Here is an 18,752-nt window from a genome sequence, read left to right on the forward strand (position 1 = left end):
CTCTCTCAAATATGTAATACACACACATACCTCTCTAGGCCCTGCCAAATGCATCAACTACACATTCACACAAGTTACATCACGTACCCCATTGATCTAAAAAGCCCTCTCTTCACGTTTACTTCACATACAACATTCCTTTTGAATAAAGTGTGGCCAAAAAATTATTTTAGAATTTCTACATATATACAACATTACAAAGTTATACGGAGGAGTATGAACGCTAATTTGCATTGCATGGTGCCCACAATGCGTTATAGTGATTGGTTTTTGATCTTCAGAAAGAACCATGTTCATTGAATCTGATTCAACTAAAGTTGGAGAAACTAACACCCGCCAGCCACCTCTGTGCAAAGCACGTCGGTAGAACCAGTCTCATGAACGCGGTCATGTAATGTCGGTCCGGGCCGCTTCATCCAACAATACCGCTGAATCAAGAAACAACTAATGACGGCAAGCAATATGTGTATACCCACGCCCACAACTCCTTTATGTTCTACTCATGCATATAACATATACGCATAGACCTGGCTTGGATGCCACTGTTGGGGAACGCAGTATTTAAAAAAATTACCTACGATCACGCAAGATCTATCTAGGAGATGCACCTTAACAAGAGGGGAGAGTGTGTCTACATACCCTCGTAGACCGAAAGTGGAAACATTTAGTAAGACGGTTGATGTAGTCGAACGCCTTCGCGATCCAACCAATCCAAGTACCGAGCACAAGGCACCTCCGTGATCTGCACACGTTCAGCTCGATGACGTCCCTCGAACTCTTGATCCAGTGAGGCCGAGGGAGAGTTTCGTCAGCACGACGATGTGGTGACGGTGATGATGAAGCTACCGACGCAGGGCTTCGTCTAAGCACTACGACAATATGACCGAGGTGGAAAACTATGGAGGGGGCACCGCACACGGCTAAGAGAAGACTTGGTGTGCCTTTGGGGTGGCCCCTTGCACACGTATATAAAGGAGGGGGGAAGAGGAGGCCGGCCTAGGAGGGGCACGCCTATAGGGGGAGTCCAACTAGGATTCCCAATCCTAGTTGGAGTCCCATTCCTTTTCCAAGATGGAACAGAGGGAAGGAGTAGGAGAGGGAGAAGGAAAGAGAGGGGGGCGCCGCCCCCTCCCTAGTCCAATTCAGACTTGCCATGGGGGGCGCATTACCACCCCTTGAGGCCCTTCTCTCATTTCCCGTATTGCCCATTAAGGCCCACTAATTCCCCTGGCGAATTCCCGTAACTCTCCGGTACTCCGAAAAATACCCGAATCACTCGGAACCTTTCCGATGTCCGAATATAGCCTTCCAATATGTCGATCTTTACGTCTCGACCATTTTGAGACTCCTCGTCATGTTCATGATATCATCTGGGACTCCGAACAACCTTAGGTACATCAAATCACATAACTCATAATACAAATCGTCATCGAACGTTAAGCGTGCAGACCCTACAAGTTTCAGAACTATGTAGACATGACCGAGACACATCTCTGTTCAATAACCAATAGCGTAACCTAGATGCTCATATTGGCTCCTACATATTCTACGAAAATCTTTATCGGTGAAACCGCATAACAACATACTTTGTTCCCTTTGTCATCGGTATGTTACTTGCCCGAGATTCGATCGTTGGTATCCTCATACCTATTTCATTCTCGTTACCGACAAGTCTCTTTACTCGTTCCGTAATGCATCATCCCGTAACTAACTCTTTAGTCACATTGTTTGCAAGACTTATAGTGACGAGCATTAGCGAGAGGGCCCATGGATACCTCTCCGAAACACAGAGTGACAAATCCTGATCTCGATATATGCCAACTCAACAAACACCATCAGAGACACCTGTAGAGCATCTTTATAATCACCCAGTTATGTTGTAACGTCCTATAGCACACAAGGTGTTCCTCCGGTATTCGGGAGTTGCATAATCTCATAGTCATAGGAACATATATAAGTCATGAAGAAAGCAATAACAATAGGCTAAACGATCATAGTGCTAAGCTAACGGATGGGTCTTGTCCATAACATCATTCTCTAATGATGTGATCCCGTTCACGAAATGACAACACACGTCTATGGCTAGGAAACTTAACCATCTTTGATCAATGAGCTAGTCTAGTAGAGGCATACTAGGGACACTTTGTTTGTCTATGTATTCACACATGTACTAAGTTATTGGTTAATATAATTCTAGCATTAATAATAAACATTTATCATGATATAAGGAAATATAAATAACAACTTTATTATTGCCTGTAGGGAATATTTCCTTCATGCAGCAGCCGACCTGAGGACTTCGGCAGGCGGCACGGGAACTGCAGCAGTCGCACCCGGCCCGGGGGCTGCGGCAGCCAGCCCGGGGACTTCACCAAGCGGCTCGGGGACTGCGGCAGTCGCACTCGGACAGGGGACTTCACAACCCGGCCCGAGGGCTGCAGCAGTCAGCCCGGGGACTCCATCAACGCAGCAAGCGGGGACCGACTCCACCACACCGCCTCTCAACACAACCGCCCTAGTACCAGTGGCTGTGATGGCAGTGGACGCAATGCAGGCAGCATCCTGGGCGCAACCCATCCTCAATTTCCTAGTGACCAGAGAGCTGCCAGCTGATGAGATCTCGGCCCGTCAAGTGCAACACCGAGCAGGAGCCTAAACGATAGTAAATAGAGAGCTTGTTAGACGTAGAGTGACTGTGGTCTTCCAGCGCTGCATAGAAACAGAGAAGGGCCAGGCTATCCTCAAAGATAACCACCAAGGCGAGTGTGACCACCACGCGGCCTCCAGATCCCTTGTCACCAAAGCTTTCCACCATGGTTTCTTCTGGCCGACTGCTTTGGAGGACGCCAAGGATTTGGTCAAGCATTGCAAGGGGTGCCAAAAATTCAGCTCCAAGCAACATCTGCCGGCTTCTGCACTCAAGACCATCCCCCTTACCTAGCCTTTTGCCATCTGGGGCTGGACATGGTGGGACCATTCAAGACAGCACGCGGCGGCATGACCCATCTGCTTGTCACCGTGGACAAATTCACTAAGTGGATTGAAGCAAAGCCAATCAAGAAGTTGAACGGTCCGACTGATGTGACCTTCATCATAGATATCACCGTCCGATATGGTGTACCACACAACATCATCACCGACAATGGCACAAACTTTGCCAAAGGCGCCTTGGCCCATTTCTGCGCGACACAGGGCATCCGACTGTACTTAGCATCCGTTGCCCATTCACGGTCAAACGGCCAAGTCGAGCAAGCAAATGGCCTCATCTTGTCCATCATCAAGCCCCCCGACTGGTTGAGCCAGTAGAGCGCTCGGCCGGCTGCTGGATCGATGAGCTGCCGAGCGTCCTCTGGAGCCTCCGCACCACCCCAAACAAGTCAACCGGCTTCACTCCATTCTTTCTCGTGTATAGTGCCGAGGCCGTCATCCCAACTGACATTGAGTTCGACTCACCTCGCGTCAGCATGTACACTGAGGCGGAGGCAAAGGAAGCATGAGAAGACGACGTCAATCTGCTGGAAGAGGGCCGGCTTTTGGCACTCAGCGGTCCGCCATCTGCCAGCAGAGTCTGCGCCGATACAACAGTCACAAGGTCAAGCCTCGATCTTTCGAAGAGGGAGACCTTGTGCTCCACCTGATCCAGCGAGCAGCCGGACAACACAAGTTCTCGGCCCCTTGGGAAGGCCCCTTCATCATTAGCAAAGCCTTGGGCAACGACTCCTACTACTTGATCGATGCACAGAAGCCCAGGGCATGCAAGAGGGACAACTCCACAAGGAATCAGAGCCCCCATGGAATGCAAATCTCCTTCGAAGATTTTACATTTCATGCAGTATGTACCACGCTACCTTTTGTATTAAGTGCTAAGACATCGTGTCCCTCGAGGAGCACTCGGGGGCTACCCTTTTTATCTACATGATAAGTTTTTATGCCTACGAATGTATTAATTCATTATCCTGCCTAGCACCGGGTTCGACCAGTCGGCCCAGGGGCTAGCGGCCTTGTACTATGTCGGTGCTACCTGCAGTCGGACAAGTAGTGTGCCGGCATCTAAGCCCTCTCTTACCATAAGACGCAGCTCGCAGACCGACTGTCCGGCTAGCAAGAGTTAAAGGCGGTAAATAGTGCCCACGTAAAAAATGGCTAAGTAAAAAAGCATTCACATAGGCCAAGCTGGCTCCCCGCCTCACCGACCGGCTGCTGAGCAGCCAGCAGGCCGGCTTCTTACTTAAACATGCTACATTCTAAGTGGAAAAGTACTTGTCCTCCCAAATGGCTAAGTACTTGACCCAGCCAGAGACCACAGAGCGGCTGCCTGGCTGGCAAGGCAGCAGCTAAGGGAGGGAGGCAAAGGAAAACGCCAAAAGAACGGAAAAGCAAGACAAGTCAAAACTCGGCAAAGCATAGCTCGTGTGAGAATTAATTTACATAGGAAAAGGCCCTTGGCAGGCATTCAACAAAGTTTGAATACACCCCCAGCGGGTGGAACTGCGCAAATTTAACAAGTTTGTTCAAAAGACTACCAAAGCAGGAAAAGATAAAATAAAGTTGGCTGCCTAGGCCAGAGGAGCAGCAGGCGGGTCCGGCAGGTTGGTTGAGTCGGCGGCGCCAGCTGGCGGGGTGGTCGTATGGCGAGTCTCGGCTTGACCACTGAGGGAGTCCTGGATTAGGGGGTATCCGGACAGCTGGATTATATCCTTTGGTCGGACTGTTGGACTATGAAGATACAAGATTGAAGACTTCGTCTCGTGTCCGAATGGGACTCTACTTGGCGTGGAAGGCAAGCTAGGCAATACGGATGTATATATCTCCTCCTTTGTAACCGACCTTGTGTAACCCTAGCCCCCTCTGGTGTCTATATAAACCGGAGGGTTTTACTCCGTAGGACAACAGAAAATCATACCATAGGCTAGCTTCTAGGGTTTAGCCTCTCCTATCTTGTGGTAGATGAACTCTTATAATACCCATATCATCAAGAATAAATCAAGCAGGACGTAGGGTTTTACCTCCATCAAGAGGGCCCGAACCTGGGTAAAACATCGTGTCCCCTGCCTCCTGTTACCATCCGCCTTAGACGCACAGTTCGGGACCACCTACCCGAGATCCGCCGGTTTTGACACCGACATTGGTGCTTTCATTGAGAGTTCCTCTGTGGCGTCGCCATAAGGAAGGATGACTCGTCTCTTTGTTAAAAGCAACATCACCGCCGGGGGAGCTCTGGCTGTCGGCCAAACTCTCCATCTCATGACTGCCTGTTCGGCCGCTGCACCGATAATGACTTCTCGAGTCATCAAAAACTGCCTCCACGTCGGCTCGGAAGTCGCCGAGAAGATGGATCCAATGGAGCTCTTTTCCCTAAACGAACTCTTGGATCGCATCGCCGCCTTGGGAGTCGCTACGAACTATGATCGGATTGGGCTTAAACCCGATCAAAGGGAGATTAACTCCCCACCAGTCACCCATCATGTTGTGGTGGTGGAGGAACAATGCGGCAAGTCTTCCTCTATTTTGAGGACTAAATATGTCCGGATTCCTGAGCTCTCTGAGCCGGATACCCGCTTACGGGAGGACATTACCCAAGCCCTGAACCTAGAATCAGGCAGCGGGCCAAATTTATCGGGTAACACTCCGGAACCCAAACTTCCAAGATTGGAAAATCCTCGGCCCCTGGGTCTCAGATCGGGTAGGGATTCAGACTCAAATCCACCCACCCACCCAGACATAAACGATCTTTCCCACATCAGGCAAGAGCCCCATGAAACAATACATCATTATTGGGCCAGATTCCTCCTTGTGATGAACAAGGTTAAGGACTGTCACGAGGAAGATGCAGTCTCACTTTTCTGCAATAATTGCACGGACAAGGGAATCCTTAATGCCTTAAGTCGCCGTGACATATCACATTTTGCTGAATTGGCGTCAATAGTACGAAAGTACTGTGTGATGGAAAGCGCCTGGAAAACCGAAATGAAATTTTGGGATAATCCGGCTCTGAATATACACCCAGTTCGAAGTAAAATGGTGCACTATCATAGGACGCCCGAGCTAGTTGCAAAGAAACAAAAACCCTCTAAAGGGCATGGAACCGTACTGGAGGGATGGCTTAATGGACCCTGCAAAATTCACAGTACAACGGATACAATACCAACACACAACCTTAGAGCATGTTGGATACTCCGGCAGGTGGCCAAAAGTGGTGAGGATCTTCTCATCCCAAATGCCACAAAGCACCATCCCGTGGATAATAAAACAGTGTTAACAGTCTTTGAGACCTTTGCTTTACATAATAGGCACAAGCGAACACTCCGCAGCATGGCCGAAATCTACCACGTAGCAGCAATAAATCCATGGAGTGACACAGCTATTACCTTCAATGCCAGTGACGAACCTAAATTCCGAACAGCTCGAGCACCAGCTGCACTGGTCCTCAGTCCAACTGTGGACGGCTTTCGAATCACCAAAGTACTTATGGATGGTGGCAGCGGATTAAACCTCATCTATGAGGAAACTCTTCAAAAAATGGAAATAGACTGGAACCACATTAAGCAAAGTAGCACAACCTTCAGGGGAATCATACCCAGTCGGGAGGCACGATGCGCTTGGAAAATCACACTAGATGTGGTATTCGGTACGCCAGAGAATTATAGGTCCGAAGAAATTACATTTCAAGTGGCCCCGTTCAGCAGTGGATACCACGCCCTTTTAAGGCGTGAGCCATTCACGATCTTCCAAGCCGTACCCCATTACGGGTACATGAAGCTCAAAATGCCCAGGCCCAACGGAATCATCACCCTTGCTAGTGATCCGGACACAACACTCCAAGCCGAAAACAAAACAGCCGCACTGGCCCTCGAGGCATTATCCGAGGCCCTCTCGACCGAGGAGCTAACCACGCTACGCTCCACAGTGGACAGGGACGACGTGCGCACTGGCCCTCGAGGCATTATCCGAGGCCCTCTCGACCGAGGAGCTAACCACGCTACGCTCCACAGTGGACAGGGACGACGTGATACTCGATAAGAGATCCAAGTCCACCTCTTTTAAACAAGCGGATGAAATAATCAAATTCCAAGTCCACCCAACGGACCCTACAAAAACAGCCTCCATCGGGGCACAGTTAAAACCCGCCATGGACGACGCACTACGAGAGTTTCTGCGCGAGAATTGGGACATATTCGCCTGGCACCCCTTAGACATGCCAGGAATCCCATGAAGGCCGACCGAGCATAGCCTCAATATCATAAAGGGATTCAAGCCGGTCAAGCAAGCTCTTCGGCGTTTCTCCGAACCTAAGAGACAGGCCATGGGAGAGGAACTAGCCAAGTTATTGGAGGCCGGATTCATCATAGAGATAAAACACCCAGACAAACCTGGTGATGGTACCAAAGAAGGATAAATCCTGGCGCCTTTGTGTCAATTTCAAGGACCTCAATAAAGCTTGCCCAAAGGATCCCTTCACCCTCCCTCGCATCGACCAAATTATCGATGCTATCGCAGGACACGAGTCATTGTGTTTCCTCGACGCATACTCTGGTTACCACCAAATCAAGATGGCGGAGTCGGACCAAGCCGCAACGACATTCATCACACCATACGGTCCCTTCTGTTTCAACACAATGCCTTTTGGGCTCAAAAACGCCGGCGCAACATATCAGAGCATGATTCAAACATGTCTGGAGAAACAAATCGGCAAAACGGTAGAGGCATACGTATAGGATGCGGTCATCAAAACCAAACACGCCCACTCTTTGATAGGCGACTTGAGGATCACATTCGACAACCTCCGAACATACGACATTAAGCTCAATCCAGAAAAATGCGTTTTCGGCATAGCAGCCGGAAAAATCCTGGGTTTCATTGTCTCCAGTAGAGGTATTGAAGCTAACCCGACCAAAATCCGAGCTTTTTCACAGTTGGCTACCCCAACAGACCTCAAACAAATCCAAAAGTTAACATGATGCGTGGCGGCTCTAAGCCGCTTTATCTACCGCTTAGGAGAAAAGGCTTTACCCCTTTACCGCCTCCTCCGGCGCACCGAACACTTTGAGTGGACGGACGCTGCCACAGCCGGATTGGAAGAAATAAAGGCCATTTTGGCAACCAACCCAATCCTAGCCGCGCCAAACATCTGCGAACCAATGCTGTTGTACATTGCGGCAACCCATCAAGTTGTAAGCGCAGTGCTTGTCGTCGAACGAGAAGCTGACGGACATAAATTCCCTCTTCAAAAGCCGGTATACTATGTATCCACTGTCCTCACTCCATGCAAATCACGGTACCCACATTATCAAAAGATAGCCTAAGCGGTATTCATGGCATCCCGGAAACTGTGACACTACTTTCAAGAGTGTTCGATTACAGTAGCCTCGGAAGTGCCACTTAATGATATTATAAACAACCGCGACGCTACGGGCCGGATTGCCAAATGGGCTATTGAGCTCCTCCCTTTTGACATAACATACAAACCTCGACGAGCCATTAAGTCGCAAGTATTGGCCGACTTTGTTGCCGAATGGACGGAGGCCGAACTCCCTAAGGAGTACGGCGCATACTCCAATTGGATCATGCACTTAGACGGTTTGTCACATCCCTGTGTTAGTCATGCATTAGGTTTGGTTGAATATGTGCATCATGTTTAAATTTATTTTCAATTTGAAATGGGGATGACAGAACCCCCAGCACCCCCCTGGAACAACTAGGGTTTACTAAAAACTTTTTCAATGAACCTGAAATGCCCTTCTAAAAAGCCCACCCTTTTTGTTTTGGGTTAAAATCTTTGACAAAAATGGTGCACATTTTTCTAGGACATCTTAAGGTCATTGGATTAATTCTTATAGTATTAGCATTTGGGCATTTAAATGCTATAAAATATTTTAAATTCTCAAATAATCATAAGCTAAAATGTTTGCTGTTGGATATATTCTAAGCAGTAGCCATGATTAATTTTATGATTTTTGGAAATGCCCTGGAATTTTTAATGGAGCCCTAAAGTTACAGAAATAATAGAATAAATGAAAAACAGAAAAAGAGAGAGAGAACAGAGACTTACCTGGCGCAGCTCACCTAGCCCACCAGCTCGGCCCATCCCATTGGCTCCAGCCAGTCGTCCTCCTCCTCTTGCCAGGAGGACGAGAGGCGCGTGGCCGGCGCCCGTGGCCACACACCGGCCACCTCCTGCTTCTTCCGACGCCCCGGGTGCGCCTACGAGTGCCACACACTCCCTCTCGTTCCCCTCTCATTCTCCCCACTCTCCCCGTGCCCTCTCCCTCCTCTGGTTCTCTCCCCATCCCCTGCCGAGCGCGGCCGTCGCCGCCGACAAGCACCACCGCGACCACTGCCTCTCCCTCGCTTCTCTGCCCGGCCCAGAGGCTCCGCTTCGACCCCCTCTTCCTTCCACCCCGAGCCACGCCATCGCGGGAGCCCCACATCGCCGCCACGAGTCGTCTTCCCCGAGCACGGCCGATGGACTCCATCGACAGATTCGCCGTCGCCAAGCCGTCTCCGAGCAAGACGAGCCCCTCTTCGTGATTGCTGTGAGCTCCGCCACCGTTTCTCCCTCTCCCCGCGCTCGTCCGCGTCCTCTAACCACCATAGCCATCGGAGCTGAAGCTCGCCGCTGCCACCGCAAGTCGCCGTCATGGCCATAGCCACGTTGGGTCACAACCGAGCACGCCATCATCTTCAACGCACTCGCAGGAGCTCGTAGCAACCCCGCATGCCCCTTGTTGTGCCTGCTAGCGACTAGTTCGACCTCGCCCGAACTCCGGCCGCCGCGGACGTGCTCGCCGCCGTCGTTTCCAGCCACCCCAGCTCCACCCACTGCCACCACTCGACGCGACTCACTCCCTGCATCACGTAGATGGTCTCCGCCGTCCTTTTGGTCACCGGAGTGCAAAACCCGCGCTGCTCCGCCGCATCTGGCCTCGTCGGCGGCTAAACACCGGCGAGTTTGACCACTTTTGACCGTGGACTGACACGTGGGCCCAGGTTGACTTCCCCCTGGGCCTATGACAGGTGGGGCCGGCCTGCTAATTAGTTTAGGATTAGTGTTAACTAATTTTAATTAGTTTAGTCACTGACATGTGGGCCCATGCCCCACTGACAGTTAATTAGTACTAACTTAATCCTGTTAATTAGCTGAGACACTGACAGACAGGGCCCACCAGTCAGGTTTGACTAGCCCAGGCGCCTTTGACTCGCTGACGTCACTCTGATGCAATGCTGACATAGTAAATCTTTTTCTGGATTTATTCTTTAATAGGAAATTCTAGAAAATAGCCAAAACTTCTAAAAGTCATAGAAAATCAACCATAGCTCCAAATCAAACAATTTATATATGAAAAATGATCAGAAAAATTCAATCTATCTATCTGTAATGGTTTCATGCATGACAAATCAAGTTAACCTTGCTGTTTAAGCAAAATAAGATAATGCACTAATAAGGCTATGTTAAATGAACTAACATTTGAATCTTTGATTCAAATGAGTTTATTCCCTTCTGTTTTAGCTTGCATTAGGCCAAGACACATTCATTTTGCCATGTCATAGCATGCATCATATTGTTGCATATTGTCATGTGTTGATTATGTTCGGTGTGTCTTTCGTGGTAGGTTCTGCCTCCGAGGATAACCCCGAGTATCCGTCTGAAGGGCAGTACCCTACTACCACTACATCAGGCAAGCAACCATTGATCATTCTGATACAAACCCATGTTCTCGCTTCTGCTCTTGTTTACTTCATTAAGACAACGCGATTCAAACTGCTGTGTGCTATGGTAGTTGAACCCTTATCCTCTGCATGACCTTTAATTGACACAGTAACTAGATGAAACCCACTAGCATGTGTAGGAGTTGATTGAGCCATGCATGTGATTCCTACCTTGTTATGCCTGCTATGCTTAGAGTTGTGTCAGGTCTGGTTCATCCGGGTGATGGGCTAGAGTGAAATGATTATGTCGGTAATGTGAGGGAGGTGTTGAACATGTTTTGCTAAAGGTATCGATGAGAGGCCATGTTGGAGTACATGGTGGGTTGTTTCATTGAGGCCGTCCATAAGAACTGAGATATGTATGCGTGATTTAAGATTCAGCTACTACCACACATTGGGCCCTGAAATATGACCCGGCTCGACTTACTGACCCCTCTTGTCCTCTGTCCAAGAGTTGCAACTAGTTTCTAGTGTTTGTAGGTTATGTGTTGGCGGCCGTGCGTAGCGCTGACCCTAGGGGTGGGCTATGATGCGGTAGATATACGGTGGCATGGTGTACCGAGTCGCCCGTTTGGTGTCTCAGGAACCCCGCACACATCGTTTGGGGCCGTTGAGGACACCCCGGCCGGATCTTCTTGCGGATGGAACCTGAATAGGTGATAAACCTGGACTAGAGACTTGTGCGGTTAGTCAGGTCGTGGTCTACACCCACGTTGGTTTTCGCTTGAAGTCTGCCGAGCACATGTCATGTGCAGACGCTAAGTGGTGGAAACATGTGTGAACAAGTACACCCCAGCAGGGTATAAATCTATTCGAATAGCCGCGTCCGCGGTAAATGTCTACTTGGTTGCCGATACAGTTCATAGACAAGTTAATGGATACTACTAAAAGACTCAAGATAAGTGTGAGTACCGAGGATGGCCCTCTCGTAGGACGACGAGGGAGGATCCCCGGTGGAGTATTGTGTTGGTGATAGGTGGACTCGTGTGCGAAAAACTGTTTTTCTAGTGGAGTCTCATAGGATAGCTTAGCCAAGAGTCAAAGCTGGCTTGCTGCAATTACTCCACCACCTTCTTGAGAACAAGCATGTATAGTAGGTTCTGATGTAAGACTTGCTGAGTACCTCTGTACTCATGTTTGCTTAATTACTGTTTTCAAACGACAACACCGCCCCTTCTGATGGGTTCTACATAGACCTTGATGTCGACGTGTAACTAGCCACCCAGGTGGTGATCTTGGCCATGGAGGGCCCTATTGAGATAGACAGGCTTCGAGAAGCCTTCTTTCTTTCTAGTGTCTGTACTTAGACTATTTGCTTCCGCATGTGCTTGTATGCTTGTATGACTTGACTGTCGGTCATGTGACCCCTACTTGTATGGACATGTTATGTATGGCTCTCTCGAGCCTTTAAATAAAGTACTTGAGTTGTAGAGTTTTGTTGTGATGCCATGTTGTATTTGCACATATCGAGCATATTGTGTGTATGATTGAAATTCTTGGTATGTGTGGGATCCGACAATCTAGTTGTTTATCCTTGGCAGCCTTTCTTATGGGGAAATGTAGTCTAGTGATCCTCGAGCCATAGTAGTCCGCTACAGCCCGGTTCACTAGAGTCCTACTAGCCCAGCACTACTGCTCGAAACACTTGACTGGCCGGCATGTGTTTCACTTCATTCCTATGTCTGTCCCTTCGGGGAAATGTCACGCGGTGACATCTGGAGTCCTGCCTAGCGTGCTACAGCCCGGGTTCCTCGGAGTCCTGTTAGCCTAGTGCTACAGCCCGGATTCACATGCTGATGACCGACATGCTCAATGTGATTCACGTAAGCCTGTCTCCATAGGTCTGTGCCGCTTTGGGTTCATGACTAGCCATGTCAGCCCGAATTCTCTGTCATATGGATGCTAGCGACACTATCATATACGTGAGCCAAAAGGCGCAAACGGTCCCGGGCCATGGTAAGGCGACACCCGTGGGGATACCGTGCGTGAGGCCGCAATGTGATATGAGGTGTTACCGGCTAGATCGATGTGACTTGGAATCGAGGTCCTGACAGCGTTGGCATCAGAGCTAGACTTCCTGTAGGTTCGTTGAGCCAAACTGGTCGATGTCGAGTCTAGAAATGCTTTAGTTATATGTAGGGGAATTGATTGTGGGAGGGAACGTAAGGCTCTTTTACTCCTTTACCTTATGCCCTCTGATCTGAGTCATTCTCTTCTCATTCAACGTGGGTTAAGGACTAGGCTCTCTTCTTCTATCAGGTTCACGTGTTACTTATCCGTAGTAGCTTATAGGATTGTTGTTACAAGCCTCAGTACAGTTTCTACTACTTTTAGTATGTTGCCAGTTGAATCAGAACATTGATATGATGTTGTTGAGTGGTATTTCAAACTGTTGTGGATGTCTCAAATCTTTTTCTGAGCATTTACAGCTGTTATGTTGTCCAATTTTCCCTAGAAATTCTAATGCCTTTGCATTGTGGTTGTGCTTTCAGATGGCCACTCGTGCTCAAAACCAAGTGGTTCGCCTGACCCGGTGCCTCAATGTGCCCGGTCATACTGCTATGTTAGTCCGGGTAATGATCGAGACGGATTACCGTTGGTATCCCGAATACACTGTCGAAGAGCAGTTCAGAGACTTCAACTAGAGCCAGTACCTCTGTACCGTCAGGATATATCCCTCTTATCCTGGAGCCACTGAGCCCCTTCACAGTTCCTATGGACTCGGGGTTACTGTTGAGATGGCTGTGCGGGATGGTGCCTATTCCATGATGACCATCATGCGAGTCCGGACTGGCCTGCTTCGGAATACCAACTTCCGTTATATGCTAGCTTCACTTCCGGGAGCACAAGGGTATCTCCAGTCTATCTATGCTGACCCCACACATGAGGAGTCACTACTCTGCACCACTGCCGAGATGCTTGAGGATAAGGACCGCAAAAATCGGGCCTTGCGTATGGAGATTTTTAACTCTCGTGCTGATCACTGGGCCACTTTGACTCGGTTTGCACCGGCGGTACAGGCGGGATACATGGATCTGAGGGATCTGTACCCTGTACGGTCCGGATTGCCAGATTGTATGGAGTGGCGCGATGTGGGAGGCATCACCCCTCCTCGTGGTCCCCGTCTGCCACCACCTGTGGGACCAAGGCCACATCCGAGTCCCTTTGGTCCGCAGGCTCCGCAGGACCGTCTATTCCCAGATGATCATGTTCCACTTCTAGGTTTTGGTGGCGACTTCTATGAGGATTACTACGGAGCCGTCTGAGCTAGTAGTAGTTTCACTAGTATTGTAGTAGTTGTATTCTCCATAGTCCTGCGTGACCGTGGGATACGACTTGGTGTGTATCACGCTCCGAAGGTGTAGGAAAATAATGTATAGGAGCTTGGAATGCCTTCGATGAGATGTAATGTCTTTCACCGTAGTTGTACTCTAGCCTGGGCTTGTACTAAACTATGTACGGTGTGTATGACCAATGGTATATATATGGCAGTTTCTATATTACCATGTCGTGCAATGAACATCTTAGCATTCCATATTATCCATTACATTCTGCACTTCCTTGCTAAGTTTGTGCCATCCTTATCTAAACTGTTGACTTGTTTTCTCCTAGGATGGTCAACACCCGCAGCAACCCTGCTGCCCCAGAGTAGGGGGAAGCCAGTACAGCTAGGGGTGAAAATATGCCTCACCCGCCTTCTCTGGCCGAAGTGATGCTGGAGGCGGAAAGAAACAAGCGCGAGACTAACCGCTTGCTAGAGCGGATTGAGCAGAACACTGGACGCCATCAGCGAAATGACTTGGTGTCAATTAATGACTTTATCAAGCTGTACCCACCAACGTTTAACCATTCCGTCGAGCCCCTCGACGGGGATGACTGGCTTCGCAGCATCACCCACAAGCTACATTCTGCCAACGTAGCCGAAGCTGATAAGGTTACTTATGCTGCCTATCACCTCGAAGGCCCGGCTAGCCTTTAGTGGGAAAATTTTGAAGCTATGCACCCGGTCGACCAAATCACTACTTGGGCTGAATTCAGTGAGGCTTTCTGTGAGCATCACATTCCGTAAGGTCCCATGGATTGCAAGATGGAAGAGTTCTGCAATTTCACCCAAGGAAGACTAACTGTGGATGCATATAGCCGTGAATTTGGGAATTTGGCACGATATGCTCCTGAAGAGGTATCCACCGATGCTAAGAAGTAGGCAAGGTTCCGCAAGGGCCTTAGCCCTGAGCTTCACCGTAATCTTCGTCTGCACGAGTGCACCTCCTTTCAGAAGTTGGTCAATAAAGCCATCAGTGCTGAGACAGGCCAGTCTGATTATGACACTTCACGCAAGCACTCTCGTGATTTTGGCTCTTCATCCGGCTCTGGGTCTCAGAAGCGCTGGGTGTAGATTCCAAGCACGGCACTGCCACCCAGGTTCATTCCGAGGCCATCCTTTCAGGCACCTCGTCCCAACCAGCAGTTTGCACCGCCCAAGCCCTATGGTGGCCTTGCTGCTAATGCTGCTCCACGCCCCAATGTTGTGACATGTTTCAAGTGTGGAGAGCCGGGTCACTATAGTCGAGAGTGTCCCCAGAACAACAACCCCAATCAGTCTGGAAAGTCCGTTGGCCGTGGTAAGCCAGCGGGAAAGACATTCTACGCCAAGCTGGTCACCACTGCACATGGCCATGTCAACTATGTTTCAGCCGAGGAGGCTCATGAGGATCCTAATGTCGTCCTTGGTACGCTCCTTGTTAATTGCCATCCGGCATCTGTTCTTTTCGATACTGGAGCATCTCAACTATGCTCGATTGCATAACACGACATTCTATGACATGCCCACTTCCATGGTAATTCAAACTCCGAGTTCCAAATGGCAAACTTCTAGAGTAAGCCATGGGAACGAAATTCTTGTCGATAGACTTGTCTTCCTTGCATCCTTAATAGCTCTCATGTCCTTAGACATAAACATCATCTTGGGTATTGACTGGATGTCAGCTCATTATGCTAAGATTGATTGTGCCACTAGAACCATTCAACTTACTCACCCATCGGGCAAGACAGTCAATGTCTTAACTCGAGTGGCCAAGCGCCAGCTTTACTCCCTAAATGCCAACCCCCTTCCAGACCTTGAGGATATTTCGGTAGTCCGAGACTTTCCGGATGTCTTTCCAGAAGAACTGCCAGGTGTTCCACCTGATAGGGATGTCGAGTTTGTGATAGACCTTGTTCCAGGAACTGTTCCAATTTCTGGAAGACCCTATAAGATGGCACCCTTAGAACCAGCCGACCTTAAGAACCAACTCGATGAGTCCTTGAAAAAGGTTTTCATCCGTCCTAGTTCCTCTCCTTGGGCTTGCCCCGTCCTCTTTGTCAAGCAGAAGGATGGAACAGATCGGATGGTTGTAGATTACCGACCTGTCAACTTGGTCACCATCAAGAACAAGTATCCGCTTCCCAGGATCAACGATCTGTATGATCAGCTCGCTGGATCCTCAGTCTTTTCCAAGATGGATTTGAGATTGAGCTACCATCAAATCAAAATCAGAAACGGGGACATCCCAAAACGGCCTTTGTTACTCGCTATGGCCAATACGAGTACACCGTTATGTCCTTCAGTCTAACCAATGCCCCAGCCACCTTCTCTCGGTTAATGAACTCGGTCTTCATGGAGTATTTGGATAAATTCGTCATAGTTTATCTCGATGACATACTCATCTACTCCAAGAATGAAGAGGAACATGCCAAACATCTAAGGCTGGTATTGACGAAACTTCGAGAGCATCGCCTTTATGCCAAATTCTCCAAGTGTGAATTTTGGTTGCTAGAAGTGACCTATCTAGGCCATGTAATCTTTGGTAAGGGTATTGCTATCAATCCCGAGCGAGTTCAAGCCGTCCTTGATTGGATTCCACTTGAGACGGTCAAGCAAGTTCAGAGCTTCCTTGGCTTAGCGAGCTATTGCCGCCGCTTCATCGAGAATTTCTCCAAGGTTGCTAAACCTCTAACTGAACTCCTCAAGAAAGATAAAAAGTTCGAGTGGATTCCATAGTGCGAGTTCAGCTTTCAGGAACTGAAAAGACGCCTGACATCTGCTCCCGTACTGGTACTACCAGATTTCTCCAAGGACATTATTATCTATTGCGATGCCTCGCGACAAGGACTAGGTTGCATACTCATGCAAGATCGTCAGGTAATTGCCTATGCTTCACGACAATTACACCCACATGAGGAAAATTATCCCACACATGATCTAGAGCTTGCAGCTATAGTCCATGCAGTTAAAACTTGGCGACATTACCTCCTCGGTAATCGTTGCGAGATCTTCACCGATCACCAAAGTTTGAAATATATCTTCACCCAACCGGATTTGAATCTTAGGAAAAGACGTTGGGTCAAGTTGATCTCGGATTACGACATAGGAATAACTTACACCCCGGGCAAAGCCAATGTTATGGCTGATGCGCTAAATCGTAAATCTTATTGTAACAACCTGATGTTACAACAAAGTCAACCACTTCTCCATGAGGAATTTCGTAAGATTAATCTTCACATTGTTCCTTGAGGATTTCTATCCACCCTGGTGGCGAAGCCTAACCTTACGGATCAAATCATAGCTGCCCAGAAGCGTGATAAGGGCATATTCCGGATTAAGGAAAACATTGCTAGCGGAGTTGCTAAATGTTTTTCCATGGATGAGCGAGGTGTTGTCTTCTTCGAGAACCGCTTGGTGGTTCCCAGGAAACAACATCTACGCCAGTTGATTCTTATGGAAGCTCATGAATCCCCTCTCACCATTCATCCCGGTAGTACTAAAATGTATCAAGACCTACGCCAGAGGTTTTGGTGGACTAGGATGAAGAGAGAAATTGCTCAATACATTGCTAGTTGCAACGTCTGTCGTCGTGTTAAAGCAGAGCACCAACGGCCTGCTGGCACCCTTCAACCTTTGGCTATTCCCGAGTGGAAATGGGATAAAATCAGTATGGATTTCATTACTGGGTTTCCCAGGACCAAGAGAGGGAATAATGCCATCTTCATCGTGATCGACCATCTGTCCAAAGTAGCCCATTTCCTACCTGTTCGTGAGAGTATCACCGCTAGCCAGGTAGCTGACTTATACATCTCCTGAATAGTGTCTCTTCATGGTGTTCCATTGGAAATTAACTCAGACCGTGGGAGTCTCTTCACCTCTCGATTTTGGGAAAGTTTCCAAAATGCTATGGGAACTCGTCTCTCTTTTAGCACCGCCTTCCATCCTCAATCAAGTGGTCAAGTAGAGCGAGTCAATTAAATTTTGGAAGATATGCTCTGAGCTTCTGTCATCTCATTCGGAATGGGTTGGGAGAAATGCCTTCCATTCGCGGAGTTTTCCTATAACAATAGTTATCAAGCTAGCTTGGGCAAAGCTCCTTTCGAATTTCTCTATGGACGAAAATGTCGAACGCCTCTTAACTAGTCAGAAACCAGGGAAAGACAACTCTTTGGCCCGGATATGATTCAGGAAGCAGAAGAGCAGGTTCGCGTTATTCGTGAGAAATTGAAAACAAACCAATCTCGTCAAAAGAGCCAATATGATCGTAAACATAAGCTCATGACTTATGAAGTCGGCGAGAAGGCTTACCTTCGGGTTACTCCGTTAAAGGGAACCCATCGTTTCGGTATCAAAGGCAAATTGGCTCCTTGTTACATTGGACCCTTTCGCATTCTTGCCAAACGAGGAGAAGTTGCCTACCAATTGGAACTACCTTCGCATCTTTCCAGAGTTCCCGATGTCTTTCACATTTCTCAACTCAGGCGTTGCTTCGCGGATCCTATCCGTGGAGTGGACCACGAAACGCTTGATCTACAAGATAACCTCCCATATTGGGAATATCCCGTTCGTATCCTTGATCAAGCCGAGCGTACCACTCGATGCCATAATATCAAGTTTCTCAAAGTTCAATGGTCACACCATTCCGAAAAGGAAGCCACTTGGGAAAGGGAGGATCGTCTTCGAGTCGAGTACCCCACCTTCTTCCCAGAGGATGCTAAATCTCAGGACGAGATTCTTTTGA

Source organism: Triticum dicoccoides, chromosome 5A (assembly GCF_002162155.2).
Source record: "Triticum dicoccoides isolate Atlit2015 ecotype Zavitan chromosome 5A, WEW_v2.0, whole genome shotgun sequence".
NCBI classification, from domain to species: domain Eukaryota; kingdom Viridiplantae; phylum Streptophyta; class Magnoliopsida; order Poales; family Poaceae; genus Triticum; species Triticum dicoccoides.